The sequence below is a fragment of the Argopecten irradians genome, chromosome 10 (genome assembly GCF_041381155.1).
Source record: "Argopecten irradians isolate NY chromosome 10, Ai_NY, whole genome shotgun sequence".
In the NCBI taxonomy this organism is placed as follows: Eukaryota; Metazoa; Mollusca; class Bivalvia; order Pectinida; family Pectinidae; genus Argopecten; species Argopecten irradians.
In genome coordinates, this window is record NC_091143.1 from 43,137,555 (window position 1) to 43,155,874 (window position 18,320).

Sequence of the window (18,320 nt, forward strand, 5' to 3'; positions counted from 1 at the left end):
GTATCTACAACAATTGACTTTAGTGTTGTCTATCCATTGTAGGAATGTCTGTACTTGTCTGTATCTACAACAATTGACTTCAGTGTTGTCTATCCATTGTAGGAATGTCTGTACTTGTCTGTATCTACAACAATTGACTTCAGTGTTGTCTATCCATTGTAGGAATATCTGTACTTGACTGTATCTACAACCAATTGACTTCAGTGTTGTCTATCCATTGTAGGAATGTCTGTACTTGTCTGTATCTACAACAATTGACTTCAGTGTTGTCTATCCATTGTAGGAATGTCTGTACTTGTCTGTATCTACAACAATTGACTTCAGTGTTGTCTATCCATTGTAGGAATGTCTGTACTTGTCTGTATCTACAACAATTGACTTCAGTGTTGTCTATCCATTGTAGGAATGTCTGTACTTGACTGTATCTACAACAATTGACTTCAGTGTTGTCTATCCATTGTAGGAATGTCTGTACTTGACTGTATCTACAACAATTGACTTTAGTGTTGTCTATCCATTGTAGGAATGTCTGTACTTGTCTGTATCTACAACAATTGACTTCAGTGTTGTCTATCTATTGTAGGAATGTCTGTACTTGTCTGTATCTACAACAATTGACTTTAGTGTTGTCTATCCATTGTAGGAATGTCTGTACTTGTCTGTATCTACAACAATTGACTTCAGTGTTGTCTATCCATTGTAGGAATGTCTGTACTTGACAGTATCTACAACAATTGACTTCAGTGTTGTCTATCCATTGTAGGAATGTCTGTACTTGTCTGTATCTACAACAATTGACTTCAGTGTTGTCTATCCATTGTAGGAATGTCTGTACTTGTCTGTATCTACAACAATTGACTTCAGTGTTGTCTATCCATTGTAGGAATGTCTGTACTTGACTGTATCTACAACAATTGACTTCAGTGTTGTCTATCCATTGTAGGAATATCTGTACTTGACTGTATCTACAACAATTGACTTCAGTGTTGTCTATCCATTGTAGGAATGTCTGTACTTGTCTGTATCTACAACAATTGACTTCAGTGTTGTCTATCCATTGTAGGAATGTCTGTACTTGACTGTATCTACAACAATTGACTTCAGTGTTGTCTATCCATTGTAGGAATGTCTGTACTTGACTGTATCTACAACAATTGACTTCAGTGTTGTCTATCTATTGTAGGAATGTCTGTACTTGACAGTATCTACAACAATTGACTTTAGTGTTGTCTATCCATTGTAGGAATGTCTGTACTTGTCTGTATCTACAACAATTGACTTCAGTGTTGTCTATCCATTGTAGGAATGTCTGTACTTGTCTGTATCTACAACAATTGACTTCAGTGTTGTCTATCCATTGTAGGAATGTCTGTACTTGTCTGTATCTACAACAATTGACTTCAGTGTTGTCTATCCATTGTAGGAATGTCTGTACTTGTCTGTATCTACAACAATTGACTTCAGTGTTGTCTATCCATTGTAGGAATGTCTGTACTTGACAGTATCTACAACAATTGACTTCAGTGTTGTCTATCCATTGTAGGAATGTCTGTACTTGTCTGTATCTACAACAATTGACTTCAGTGTTGTCTATCCATTGTAGGAATGTCTGTACTTGTCTGTATCTACAACAATTGACTTTAGTGTTGTCTATCCATTGTAGGAATGTCTGTACTTGTCTGTATCTACAACAATTGACTTCAGTGTTGTCTATCCATTGTAGGAATGTCTGTACTTGTCTGTATCTACAACAATTGACTTCAGTGTTGTCTATCCATTGTAGGAATGTCTGTACTTGTCTGTATCTACAACAATTGACTTCAGTGTTGTCTATCCATTGTAGGAATGTCTGTACTTGTCTGTATCTACAACAATTGACTTCAGTGTTGTCTATCCATTGTAGGAATGTCTGTACTTGACTGTATCTACAACAATTGACTTTAGTGTTGTCTATCCATTGTAGGAATGTCTGTACTTGTCTGTATCTACAACAATTGACTTCAGTGTTGTCTATCCATTGTAGGAATGTCTGTACTTGTCTGTATCTACAACAATTGACTTTAGTGTTGTCTATCCATTGTAGGAATGTCTGTACTTGTCTGTATCTACAACAATTGACTTTAGTGTTGTCTATCCATTGTAGGAATGTCTGTACTTGTCTGTATCTACAACAATTGACTTCAGTGTTGTCTATCCATTGTAGGAATGTCTGTACTTGTCTGTATCTACAACAATTGACTTCAGTGTTGTCTATCCATTGTAGGAATGTCTGTACTTGTCTGTATCTAAACACATGATATGTGTTATCCAATTGACTTGCTTTAGTGTTGTCTATCCATTGTAGGAATGTCTGTACTTGTCTGTATCTACAACAATTGACTTCAGTGTTGTCTATCCATTGTAGGAATGTCTGTACTTGACTGTATCTACAACAATTGACTTTAGTGTTGTCTATCCATTGTAGGAATGTCTGTACTTGTCTGTATCTACAACAATTGACTTTAGTGTTGTCTATCCATTGTAGGAATGTCTGTACTTGACTGTATCTACAACAATAGACTTTAGTGTTGTCTATCCATTGTAGGTATGTCTGTACTTGTCTGTATCTACAACAATTGACTTTCAGTGTTGTCTATCCATTGTAGGAATGTCTGTACTTGTCTGTATCTACAACAATTGACTTTAGTGTTGTCTATCCATTGTAGGAATGTCTGTACTTGACTGTATCTACAACAATTGACTTCAGTGTTGTCTATCCATTGTAGGAATGTCTGTACTTGTCTGTATCTACAACAATTGACTTCAGTGTTGTCTATCCATTGTAGGAATGTCTGTACTTGACTGTATCTACAACAATTGACTTTAGTGTTGTCTATCCATTGTAGGAATGTCTGTACTTGTCTGTATCTACAACAATTGACTTCAGTGTTGTCTATCCATTGTAGGAATGTCTGTACTTGACTGTATCTACAACAATTGACTTCAGTGTTGTCTATCCATTGTAGGAATGTCTGTACTTGTCTGTATCTACAACAATTGACTTTAGTGTTGTCTATCCATTGTAGGAATGTCTGTACTTGTCTGTATCTACAACAATTGACTTCAGTGTTGTCTATCCATTGTAGGAATGTCTGTACTTGTCTGTATCTACAACAATTGACTTCAGTGTTGTCTATCCATTGTAGGAATGTCTGTACTTGTCTGTATCTACAACAACAATTGACTTCAGTGTTGTCTATCCATTGTAGGAATGTCTGTACTTGTCTGTATCTACAACAATTGACTTCAGTGTTGTCTATCCATTGTAGGAATGTCTGTACTTGACTGTATCTACAACAATTGACTTCAGTGTTGTCTATCCATTGTAGGAATGTCTGTACTTGTCTGTATCTACAACAATTGACTTTCAGTGTTGTCTATCCATTGTAGGAATGTCTGTACTTGTCTGTATCTACAACAATTGGCTTTAGTGTAGTCTATCCATTGTAGGAATGTCTGTACTTGTCTGTATCTACAACAATTGACTTCAGTGTTGTCTATCCATTGTAGGAATGTCTGTACTTGTCTGTATCTACAACAATTGACTTCAGTGTTGTCTATCCATTGTAGGAATGTCTGTACTTGTCTGTATCTACAACAATTGACTTCAGTGTTGTCTATCCATTGTAGGAATGTCTGTACTTGTCTGTATCTACAACAATTGACTTCAGTGTTGTCTATCCATTGTAGGAATGTCTGTACTTGTCTGTATCTACAACAATTGACTTCAGTGTTGTCTATCCATTGTAGGAATGTCTGTACTTGACAGTATCTAAAAACAATTGACTTTAGTGTTGTCTATCCATTGTAGGAATGTCTGTACTTGTCTGTATCTACAACAATTGACTTTAGTGTTGTCTATCCATTGTAGGAATGTCTGTACTTGACTGTATCTACAACAATTGACTTCAGTGTTGTCTATCCATTGTAGGAATGTCTGTACTTGTCTGTATCTACAACAATTGACTTCAGTGTTGTCTATCCATTGTAGGAATGTCTGTACTTGACTGTATCTACAACAATTGACTTCAGTGTTGTCTATCCATTGTAGGAATGTCTGTACTTGACTGTATCTACAACAATAGACTTCAGTGTTGTCTATCCATTGTAGGAATGTCTGTACTTGTCTGTATCTACAACAATTGACTTTAGTGTTGTCTATCCATTGTAGGAATGTCTGTACTTGACTGTATCTACAACAATTGACTTCAGTGTTGTCTATCCATTGTAGGAATGTCTGTACTTGACTGTATCTACAACAATAGACTTTAGTGTTGTCTATCCATTGTAGGAATGTCTGTACTTGACTGTATCTACAACAATTGACTTTAGTGTTGTCTATCCATTGTAGGAATGTCTGTACTTGTCTGTATCTACAACAATTGACTTTAGTGTTGTCTATCCATTGTAGGAATGTCTGTACTTGTTGTCTGTATCTACAACAATTGACTTCAGTGTTGTCTATCCATTGTAGGAATGTCTGTACTTGTCTGTATCTACAACAATTGACTTTAGTGTTGTCTATCCATTGTAGGAATGTCTGTACTTGTCTGTATCTACAACAATTGACTTCAGTGTTGTCTATCCATTGTAGGAATGTCTGTACTTGACTGTATCTACAACAATTGACTTCAGTGTTGTCTATCCATTGTAGGAATGTCTGTACTTGACTGTATCTACAACAATTGACTTCAGTGTTGTCTATCCATTGTAGGAATGTCTGTACTTGACTGTATCTACAACAATTGACTTCAGTGTTGTCTATCCATTGTAGGAATGTCTGTACTTGACTGTATCTACAACAATTGACTTCAGTGTTGTCTATCCATTGTAGGAATGTCTGTACTTGACTGTATCTACAACAATTGACTTCAGTGTTGTCTATCCATTGTAGGAATGTCTGTACTTGACTGTATCTACAACAATTGACTTTCAGTGTTGTCTATCCATTGTAGGAATGTCTGTACTTGTCTGTATCTACAACAATTGACTTCAGTGTTGTCTATCCATTGTAGGAATGTCTGTACTTGTCTGTATCTACAACAATTGACTTCAGTGTTGTCTATCCATTGTAGGAATGTCTGTACTTGTCTGTATCTACAACAATTGACTTCAGTGTTGTCTATCCATTGTAGGAATGTCTGTACTTGACTGTATCTACAACAATTGACTTCAGTGTTGTCTATCCATTGTAGGAATGTCTGTACTTGTCTGTATCTACAACAATTGACTTTAGTGTTGTCTATCCATTGTAGGAATGTCTGTACTTGTCTGTATCTACAACAATTGACTTAGTGTTGTCTATCCATTGTAGGAATGTCTGTACTTGTCTGTATCTACAACAATTGACTTCAGTGTTGTCTATCCATTGTAGGAATGTCTGTACTTGACTGTATCTACAACAATTGACTTCAGTGTTGTCTATCCATTGTAGGAATGTCTGTACTTGTCTGTATCTACAACAATTGACTTCAGTGTTGTCTATCCATTGTAGGAATGTCTGTACTTGTCTGTATCTACAACAATTGACTTCAGTGTTGTCTATCCATTGTAGGAATGTCTGTACTTGTCTGTATCTACAACAATTGACTTCAGTGTTGTCTATCCATTGTAGGAATGTCTGTACTTGTCTGTATCTACAACAATTGACTTCAGTGTTGTCTATCCATTGTAGGAATGTCTGTACTTGACTGTATCTACAACAATTGACTTCAGTGTTGTCTATCCATTGTAGGAATGTCTGTACTTGTCTGTATCTACAACAATTGACTTTAGTGTTGTCTATCCATTGTAGGAATGTCTGTACTTGTCTGTATCTACAACAATTGACTTAGTGTTGTCTATCATGTAGGAATGTCTGTATTGCTGTATCTACAACAATTGACTTCAGTGTTGTCTATCCATTGTAGGAATGTCTGTACTTGACTGTATCTACAACAATTGACTTCAGTGTTGTCTATCCATTGTAGGAATGTCTGTACTTGACTGTATCTACAACAATTGACTTTAGTGTTGTCTATCCATTGTAGGAATGTCTGTACTTGACTGTATCTACAACAATTGACTTTAGTGTTGTCTATCCATTGTAGGAATGTCTGTACTTGTGACTGTATCTACAACAATTGACTTTAGTGTTGTCTATCCATTGTAGGAATGTCTGTACTTGTCTGTATCTACAACAATTGACTTCAGTGTTGTCTATCCATTGTAGGTATGTCTGTACTTGTCTGTATCTACAACAATTGACTTCAGTGTTGTCTATCCATTGTAGGAATGTCTGTACTTGTCTGTATCTACAACAATTGACTTTAGTGTTGTCTATCCATTGTAGGAATGTCTGTACTTGTCTGTATCTACAACAATTGACTTTAGTGTTGTCTATCCATTGTAGGTATGTCTGTACTTGACTGTATCTACAACAAAAAGGAGGATGTTTATTATGTGTTGGACATGATGTACTGGAAAAGCCAGGATATGACCGACTTGTGATGTAAATATACATTTACGGTATCTGATACTTTTAGTAATTTACTGTCAGTGGACCATATAAACAACTTTATATATTTTTCTATTTCATTAGAAATTATACTGGATACTGCAGGAACACAGTTTAACCGACTTAAGGCTAAAATTCCTTTGCTCAACTGTTCACTTTAAGCACCCCCTAATTTGCTTCAAGTTTTTAGTTTACCTGGCCCGAAGGGCTGGTGAGCTTATGTCATTGTGCGGCGTCCGTCATCCGTCCATCCATCTGTCCGTCAACATTTCCTTCAAATCTCTACTACTAGTCATAGAGTTCTACATGGAGTGTAACCAAATTTAGCCACAAACAGCCTTGTGGGAAGGGGTACAGAGTTTGTATAAAAATTTGGCTCTAACCCCCCGGGGGCAGGGCCCTAATAGTGAAAATCGAGGTTAATCCTTTGAATCGCTATTAGTCATAGAGTTCAACATGATTGAAACCAATTTGTCCAAAAACATCCTTGGGGGAAGGGGTACAGAGTTTGTATAAATTTTGGCTCTGACCCCCCGGGGGTAGGAAGGATGGGGCCCAATAGGGAAAATAGAGGTATATCCTTTAAATCACTACTAGTCATAGAGTTCTACATAGATTGTAACCAAATTTGGTCTGAAACATCCTCTGAAGGGGAACAAAATTTGCACACAATTTCGGCTCTGAACCACTGTAGCAGAATGAGTGGGGTCCAAAAGGGAAGTTAGAGGTAAACAATGAACCTGTATTCAGAACATTATAATTTCTTGGCATTACAAACCAGGTGAGCGATACAGGCCCTCTGGGCCTCTTGTTAACTGCCCATGGTGTTTATTGGGTTGAATATGGTACAGTGTAACTTCCCGAAACCGAACCTTCTCAAAACCGATCACTTCTAGAAACCGAACATGGATGTCATGTACGGAATGAATTCCTCTTTATTAATAGTAAATAAAACTCTCCCAATTCCGAATACCGGACCAATTTTGAGATCAAATGTAACTAAAATACACTTCTGAAAACCGGCTTTACCTGAGCGACAGCAATAGTTTGCATTGAGAGGTCTGATCAACCAACCGTGAAATACATACGTACCTGTATCCATTTCATCTCATCAACATTAGAGGTAGTAACCCTGAAGTACAAGTCAAAGATTAACCCTGTAAGTACAATCATATCATCTCTAACATATAGAGGAGTCGACAGTCAAAGATTAACCCTGTAAGTACAATCATGTCATCTCTAACATTAGAGACGGTCGACAGTCAAAGATTAACCCTGTAAGTACAATCATGTCATCTACTAACATTAGAGTAGTCGACGGTCAAAGATTGACCCTGTAAGTACAATCATGTCATCTCTAACATTAGAGGACGGTCGACGTCAAAGATTGACCCTGTAAGTACAACATGTCATCTCTAACATAAGAGGTAGTCGACGTCAAAGATTGACCCTGTAAGTACAATCATGTCATCTCTAACATATAGAGGTATCGACGGTCAAAGATTGACCCTGTAAGTACAATCATGTCATCTCTAACATTAGAGACAGTCGACAGTCAAAGATTAACCCTGTAAGTACAATCAAGTCATCTCTAACATTAGAGACGGTCGACGGTCAAAGATTAACCCTGTAAGTACAATCATGTCATCTCTAACATTAGAGACGGTCGACAGTCAAAGATTAACCCTGTAAGTACAATCATGTCATCTCTAACATTAGAGACGTAGTCGACAGTCAAAGATTAACCCTGTAAGTACAATCATGTCATCTCTAACATTAGAGACAGTCGACAGTCAAAGATTGACCCTGTAAGTACAATCATATCATCACTAACATTAGAGATGGTCGACAGTCAAAGATTAACCCTGTAAGTACAATCATATTATCACTAACATTAGAGACGGTCGAAGGTCAAAGATTAACCCAGTAACTATAATTAAGTCATCTCTAACATTAGAGACAGTCGACGGTCAAAGATTGACCATGTAAGTACAATCATGTCATCACTAACATTAGAGATGGTCGACAGTCAAAGATTAACCCTGTAAGTACAATCATGTCATCTCTAACATTAGAGACGGTCGACAGTCAAAGATTAACCCTGTAAGTACAATCATGTCATCACTAACATTAGAGACGGTCGACAGTCAAAGATTAACCCTGTAAGTACAATCATGTCATCACTAACATTAGAGACAGTCGACAGTCAAAGATTAACCCTGTAAGTACAATCATGTCATCACTAACATTAGAGACGGTCGACAGTCAAAGATTAACCCTGTAAGTACAATCATGTCATCTCTAACATAAGAAGACGGTCGACAGTCAAAGATTAACCCTGTAAGTACAATCATGTCATCTCTAACATTAGAGACGGTCGACAGTCAAAGATTAACCCTGTAAGTACAACCAAGTCATCTCTAACATTAGAGGTAGTTGACAGTCAAAGATTAACCCTGTAAGTACAATCATGTCATCTCTAACATTAGAGACGGTCGACAGTCAAAGATTAACCCTGTAAGTACAATCATATCATCACTAACATTAGAGACGGTCGACAGTCAAAGATTAACCCTGTAAGTACAATCATGTCATCTCTAACATTAGAGACGGTCGACAGTCAAAGATTAACCCTGTAAGTACAATCATGTCATCTCTAACATTAGAGACGGTCGACAGTCAAAGATTAACCCTGTAAGTACAATCATGTCATCTCTAACATTAGAGACGGTCGACAGTCAAAGATTAACCCTGTAAGTACAATCATGTCATCTCTAACATTAGAGACGGTCGACAGTCAAAGATTAACCCTGTAAGTACAATCATGTCATCTCTAACATTAGAGACGGTCGACAGTCAAAGATTGACCCTGTAAGTACAATCATGTCATCTCTAACATTAGAGACGGTCGACAGTCAAAGATTAACCCTGTAAGTACAATCATGTCATCTCTAACATTAGAGGTAGTCGACAGTCAAAGATTAACCCTGTAAGTACAATCATGTCATCTCTAACATTAGAGACGGTCGACAGTCAAAGATTAACCCTGTAAGTACAATCATGTCATCTCTAACATTAGAGACGGTCGACAGTCAAAGATTAACCCTGTAAGTACAATCATGTCATCACTAACATTAGAGACGGTCGACAGTCAAAGATTAACCCTGTAAGTACAATCATGTCATCACTAACATTAGAGACGGTCGACAGTCAAAGATTAACCCTGTAAGTACAATCATGTCATCTCTAACATTAGAGACGGTCGACAGTCAAAGATTAACCCTGTAAGTACAATCATGTCATCACTAACATTAGAGACGGTCGACAGTCAAAGATTAACCCTGTAAGTACAATCATGTCATCTCTAACATTAGAGACGGTCGACAGTCAAAGATTAACCCTGTAAGTACAATCATATCATCACTAACATTAGAGACGGTCGACAGTCAAAGATTAACCCTGTAAGTACAATCATGTCATCTCTAACATTAGAGACGGTCGACAGTCAAAGATTAACCCTGTAAGTACAATCATGTCATCTCTAACATTAGAGACGGTCGACGGTCAAAGATTAACCCTGTAAGTACAACCAAGTCATCTCTAACATTAGAGACAGTCGATTGTCAAAGATTAACCCTGTAAGTACAATCATGTCATCTCTAACATTAGAGACGGTCGACAGTCAAAGATTAACCCTGTAAGTACAATCAAGTCATCTCTAACATTAGAGGTAGTCGACGGTCAAAGATTAACCCTGTAAGTACAATCATGTCATCTCTAACATTAGAGGTAGTCGACAGTCAAAGATTAACCCTGTAAGTACAATCATGTCATCTCTAACATTAGAGACGGTCGACAGTCAAAGATTAACCCTGTAAGTACAATCATGTCATCTCTAACATTAGAGACGGTCGACAGTCAAAGATTAACCCTGTAAGTACAATCAAGTCATCTCTAACATTAGAGACGGTCGACAGTCAAAGATTAACCCTGTAAGTACAATCAAGTCATCTCTAACATTAGAGACGGTCGACAGTCAAAGATTAACCCTGTAAGTACAATCATGTCATCTCTAACATTAGAGGTAGTCGACAGTCAAAAATATACCTTGTAAGTACAATCATGTCATCTCTAACATTAGAGACGGTCGACAGTCAAAGATTAACCCTGTAAGTACAATCATATCATCACTAACATTAGAGACGGTCGACAGTCAAAGATTAACCCTGTAAGTACAATCATGTCATCTCTAACATTAGAGACGGTCGACAGTCAAAGATTAACCCTGTAAGTACAATCATGTCATCTCTAACATTAGAGACGGTCGACGGTCAAAGATTGACCCTGTAAGTACAATCATGTCATTACTAACATTAGAGGTAGTCGACGGTCAAAGATTGACCCTGTAAGTACAATCATGTCATCTCTAACATTAGAGACGGTCACTGTCAAAGATTAATCCTGTAAGTACAATCAGTCATCTCTAACATTAGAGACGGTCGACAGTCAAAGATTAACCCTGTAAGTATACAATCATGTCATCTCTAACATTAGAGACGGTCGACAGTCAAAGATTAACCCTGTAAGTACAATCAAGTCATCTCTAACATTAGAGACGGTCGACAGTCAAAGATTAACCCTGTAAGTACAATCATGTCATCTCTAACATTAGAGACGGTCGACAGTCAAAGATTAACCCTGTAAGTACAATCATGTCATCTCTAACATTAGAGACGGTCGACAGTCAAAGATTAACCCTGTAAGTACAATCATGTCATCTCTAACATTAGAGACGGTCGACAGTCAAAGATTAACCCTGTAAGTACAATCAAGTCATCTCTAACATTAGAGACAGTCGACAGTCAAAGATTAACCCTGTAAGTACAATCATGTCATCTCTAACATTAGAGACGGTCGACAGTCAAAGATTAACCCTGTAAGTACAACCAAGTCATCTCTAACATTAGAGACGGTCGATTGTCAAAGATTAACCCTGTAAGTACAATCATGTCATCTCTAACATTAGAGACGGTCGACAGTCAAAGATTAACCCTGTAAGTACAATCATATCATCACTAACATTAGAGACGGTCGACAGTCAAAGATTAACCCTGTAAGTACAATCATGTCATCTCTAACATTAGAGACGGTCGACAGTCAAAGATTAACCCTGTAAGTACAATCATGTCATCACTAACATTAGAGACGGTCGACAGTCAAAGATTAACCCTGTAAGTACAATCATGTCATCTCTAACATTAGAGACGGTCGACAGTCAAAGATTAACCCTGTAAGTACAATCATGTCATCTCTAACATTAGAGACGGTCGACAGTCAAAGATTAACCCTGTAAGTACAATCATGTCATCTCTAACATTAGAGACGGTCGACAGTCAAAGATTAACCCTGTAAGTACAATCATGTCATCTCTAACATTAGAGACGGTCGACAGTCAAAGATTAACCCTGTAAGTACAATCATGTCATCTCTAACATTAGAGACGGTCGACAGTCAAAGATTAACCCTGTAAGTACAACCAAGTCATCTCTAACATTAGAGACGGTCGACAGTCAAAGATTAACCCTGTAAGTACAATCAAGTCATCTCTAACATTAGAGACGGTCGACAGTCAAAGATTAACCCTGTAAGTACAATCAAGTCATCTCTAACATTAGAGACGGTCGACGGTCAAAGATTAACCCTGTAAGTACAATCAAGTCATCTCTAACATTAGAGACGGTCGACGGTCAAAGATTAACCCTGTAAGTACAATCATGTCATCTCTAACATTAGAGACGGTCGACAGTCAAAGATTAACCCTGTAAGTACAATCATGTCATCTCTAACATTAGAGACGGTCGACAGTCAAAGATTAACCCTGTAAGTACAATCATGTCATCTCTAACATTAGAGACGGTCGACAGTCAAAGATTAACCCTGTAAGTACAACCAAGTCATCTCTAACATTAGAGACGGTCGACAGTCAAAGATTAACCCTGTAAGTACAATCATGTCATCTCTAACATTAGAGACGGTCGACAGTCAAAGATTAACCCTGTAAGTACAATCATGTCATCACTAACATTAGAGATGGTCGACAGTCAAAGATTAACCCTGTAAGTACAATCATGTCATCTCTAACATTAGAGACGGTCGACAGTCAAAGATTAACCCTGTAAGTACAATCATGTCATCTCTAACATTAGAGGTAGTCGACGGTCAAAGATTAACCCTGTAAGTACAATCATGTCATCTCTAACATTAGAGACGGTCGACAGTCAAAGATTAACCCTGTAAGTACAATCATGTCATCTCTAACATTAGAGACGGTCGACAGTCAAAGATTAACCCTGTAAGTACAATCATGTCATCTCTAACATTAGAGACGGTCGACAGTCAAAGATTAACCCTGTAAGTACAATCATGTCATCTCTAACATTAGAGACGGTCGACAGTCAAAGATTAACCCTGTAAGTACAATCATGTCATCTCTAACATTAGAGGTAGTCGACAGTCAAAGATTAACCCTGTAAGTACAATCATGTCATCTCTAACATTAGAGACGGTCGACAGTCAAAGATTAACCCTGTAAGTACAATCATGTCATCTCTAACATTAGAGACGGTCGACAGTCAAAGATTAACCCTGTAAGTACAATCATGTCATCTCTAACATTAGAGGTAGTCGACAGTCAAAGATTAACCCTGTAAGTACAATCATGTCATCTCTAACATTAGAGACGGTCGAAGGTCAAAGATTAACCCTGTAAGTACAATCAAGTCATCTCTAACATTAGAGACGGTCGACAGTCAAAGATTGACCCTGTAAGTACAATCATGTCATCTCTAACATTAGAGACGGTCGACAGTCAAAGATTAACCCTGTAAGTACAACCAAGTCATCTCTAACATTAGAGACGGTCGACAGTCAAAGATTAACCCTGTAAGTACAATCATGTCATCTCTAACATTAGAGACGGTCGACAGTCAAAGATTAACCCTGTAAGTACAATCATGTCATCTCTAACATTAGAGACGGTCGACAGTCAAAGATTAACCCTGTAAGTACAATCATGTCATCTCTAACATTAGAGACGGTCGACAGTCAAAGATTAACCCTGTAAGTACAATCATGTCATCTCTAACATTAGAGACAGTCGACAGTCAAAGATTAACCCTGTAAGTACAATCATGTCATCTCTAACATTAGAGACGGTCGACAGTCAAAGATTAACCCTGTAAGTACAATCATGTCATCTCTAACATTAGAGACGGTCGACGTCAAAGATTAACCCTGTAAGTACAATCATGTCATCTCTAACATTAGAGACGGTCGACAGTCAAAGATTAACCCTGTAAGTACAATCAAGTCATCTCTAACATTAGAGACGGTCGAACAGTCAAAGATTAACCCTGTAAGTACAATCATGTCATCTCTAACATTAGAGGTAGTCGACAGTCAAAGATTAACCCTGTAAGTACAATCATGTCATCTCTAACATTAGAGACGGTCGACAGTCAAAGATTAACCCTGTAAGTACAATCATGTCATCTCTAACATTAGAGACGGTCGACAGTCAAAGATTAACCCTGTAAGTACAATCATGTCATCTCTAACATTAGAGACGGTCGACAGTCAAAGATTAACCCTGTAAGTACAATCATGTCATCACTAACATTAGAGACGGTCGACAGTCAAAGATTAACCCTGTAAGTACAATCATGTCATCTCTAACATTAGAGACGGTCGACAGTCAAAGATTAACCCTGTAAGTACAATCATGTCATCTCTAACATTAGAGACGGTCGACAGTCAAAGATTAACCCTGTAAGTACAATCAAGTCATCTCTAACATTAGAAACGGTCGACAGTCAAAGATTAACCCTGTAAGTACAATCAAGTCATCTCTAACATTAGAGGTAGTCGACAGTCAAAGATTAACCCTGTAAGTACAATCAAGTCATCTCTAACATTAGAGACAGTCGACAGTCAAAGATTAACCCTGTAAGTACAATCATGTCATCTCTAACATTAGAGTGTGACAGTCAAAGATACCCTGTAAGTACAAAAGAGTAGTCAAAATTAACCCTGTAAGTACAATCATGTCATCTCTAACATTAGAGACGGTCGACAGTCAAAGATTAACCCTGTAAGTACAACCAAGTCATCTCTAACATTAGAGACGGTCGACAGTCAAAGATTAACCCTGTAAGTACAATCATATCATCACTAACATTAGAGACGGTCGACAGTCAAAGATTAACCCTGTAAGTACAATCATGTCATCTCTAACATTAGAGACGGTCGACAGTCAAAGATTAACCCTGTAAGTACAATCATGTCATCTCTAACATTAGAGATGGTCGACAGTCAAAGATTAACCCTGTAAGTACAACCAAGTCATCTCTAACATTAGAGACGGTCGACAGTCAAAGATTAACCCTGTAAGTACAATCAAGTCATCTCTAACATTAGAAACAGTCACAGTCAAAGATTAACCCTGTAAGTACAATCAAGTCATCTCTAACATTAGAGACGGTCGACAGTCAAAGATTAACCCTGTAAGTACAATCAAGTCATCTCTAACATTAGAGACGGTCGACAGTCAAAGATTAACCCTGTAAGTACAATCATGTCATCTCTAACATTAGAGACGGTCGACAGTCAAAGATTAACCCTGTAAGTACAACCAAGTCATCTCTAACATTAGAGACGGTCGACAGTCAAAGATTAACCCTGTAAGTACAATCATGTCATCTCTAACATTAGAGACAGTCGACAGTCAAAGATTAACCCTGTAAGTACAATCATGTCATCTCTAACATTAGAGACAGTTGACTGTCAAAGATTAACCCTGTAAGTACAATCATGTCATCTCTAACATTAGAGACGGTCGACAGTCAAAGATTAACCCTGTAAGTACAATCAAGTCATCTCTAACATTAGAGACGGTCGACAGTCAAAGATTAACCCTGTAAGTACAATCATGTCATCTCTAACATTAGAGACGGTCGACAGTCAAAGATTAACCCTGTAAGTACAACCAAGTCATCTCTAACATTAGAGGTAGTCGACAGTCAAAGATTAACCCTGTAAGTACAATCATGTCATCTCTAACATTAGAGACGGTCGACAGTCAAAGATTAACCCTGTAAGTACAATCAAGTCATCTCTAACATTAGAGACGGTCGACAGTCAAAGATTAACCCTGTAAGTACAATCATGTCATCTCTAACATTAGAGGTAGTCGACAGTCAAAGATTAACCCTGTAAGTACAATCATGTCATCTCTAACATTAGAGGTAGTCGACAGTCAAAGATTAACCCTGTAAGTACAATCATGTCATCTCTAACATTAGAGACGGTCGACAGTCAAAGATTAACCCTGTAAGTACAATCATGTCATCTCTAACATTAGAGACGGTCGACGTCAAAGATTAACCTGTAAGTACAACCAAGTCATCTCTAACATTAGAGACGGTCGACAGTCAAAGATTAACCCTGTAAGTACAATCAAGTCATCTCTAACATTAGAGACGGTCGACAGTCAAAGATTAACCCTGTAAGTACAATCAAGTCATCTCTAACATTAGAGACGGTCGACAGTCAAAGATTAACCCTGTAAGTACAATCATGTCATCTCTAACATTAGAGGTAGTCGACAGTCAAAGATTAACCCTGTAAGTACAATCATGTCATCTCTAACATTAGAGACGGTCGACAGTCAAAGATTAACCCTGTAAGTACAATCATGTCATCTCTAACATTAGAGACGGTCGACAGTCAAAGATTAACCCTGTAAGTACAATCATGTCATCTCTAACATTAGAGACGGTCGACGGTCAAAGATTAACCCTGTAAGTACAATCATATCATCACTAACATTAGAGACGGTCGACAGTCAAAGATTAACCCTGTAAGTACAATCATGTCATCTCTAACATTAGAGACGGTCGACAGTCAAAGATTAACCCTGTAAGTACAATCATGTCATCTCTAACATTAGAGACGGTCGACAGTCAAAGATTAACCCTGTAAGTACAATCATATCATCACTAACATTAGAGACGGTCGACAGTCAAAGATTAACCCTGTAAGTACAATCATATCATCACTAACATTAGAGACAGTCGACAGTCAAAGATTAACCCTGTAAGTACAATCATGTCATCACTAACATTGAAGACGGTCGACAGTCAAAGATTAACCCTGTAAGTACAATCATGTCATCTCTAACATTAGAGACGGTCGACAGTCAAAGATTAACCCTGTAAGTACAATCAAGTCATCTCAAACATTAGAGACGGTCACTGTCAAAGATTAACCCTGTAAGTACTATCAAGTCATCTCTAACATTAGAGACGGTCGACAGTCAAAGATTAACCCTGTAAGTACAATCATGTCATCTCTAACATTAGAGACGGTCGACAGTCAAAGATTAACCCTGTAAGTACAATCATGTCATCTCTAACATTAGAGGTAGTCGACAGTCAAAGATTAACCCTGTAAGTACAATCATGTCATCTCTAACATTAGAGACGGTCGACAGTCAAAGATTAACCCTGTAAGTACAATCATGTCATCTCTAACATTAGAGACGGTCGACAGTCAAAGATTAACCCTGTAAGTACAATCATGTCATCTCTAACATTAGAGACAGTCGACAGTCAAAGATTAACCCTGTAAGTACAATCATGTCATCACTAACATTGAAGACGGTCGACAGTCAAAGATTAACCCTGTAAGTACAATCATGTCATCTCTAACATTAGAGACGGTCGACAGTCAAAGATTAACCCTGTAAGTACAATCATGTCATCTCTAACATTAGAGACGGTCGACAGTCAAAGATTAACCCTGTAAGTACAATCATGTCATCTCTAACATTAGAGACGGTCGACGGTCAAAGATTAACCCTGTAAGTACAATCATGTCATCTCTAACATTAGAGACGGTCGACAGTCAAAGATTAACCCTGTAAGTACAATCATGTCATCTCTAACATTAGAGACAGTCACTGTCAAAGATTAACCCTGTAAGTACAATCATGTCATCTCTAACATTAGAGACGGTCGACAGTCAAAGATTAACCCTGTAAGTACAATCATGTCATCTCTAACATTAGAGACGGTCGACAGTCAAAGATTAACCCTGTAAGTACAATCATGTCATCTCTAACATTAGAGACGGTCGACAGTCAAAGATTAACCCTGTAAGTACAATCATATCATCACTAACATTAGAGACGGTCGACAGTCAAAGATTAACCCTGTAAGTACAATCATATCATCACTAACATTAGAGACGGTCGACAGTCAAAGATTAACCCTGTAAGTACAATCATGTCATCTCTAACATTAGAGACGGTCGACAGTCAAAGATTAACCCTGTAAGTACAATCATGTCATCTCTAACATTAGAAGACGGTCGACAGTCAAAGATTAACCCTGTAAGTACAATCATGTCATCTCTAACATTAGAGACGGTCGACGGTCAAAGATTAACCCTGTAAGTACAATCATGTCATCTCTAACATTAGAGACGGTCGACAGTCAAAGATTAACCCTGTAAGTACAATCATGTCATCTCTAACATTAGAGACGGTCGACAGTCAAAGATTAACCCTGTAAGTACAATCATGTCATCTCTAACATTAGAGACGGTCGACAGTCAAAGATTAACCCTGTAAGTACAATCAAGTCATCTCTAACATTAGAGACGGTCGACAGTCAAAGATTAACCCTGTAAGTACAATCATGTCATCACTAACATTAGAGACGGTCGA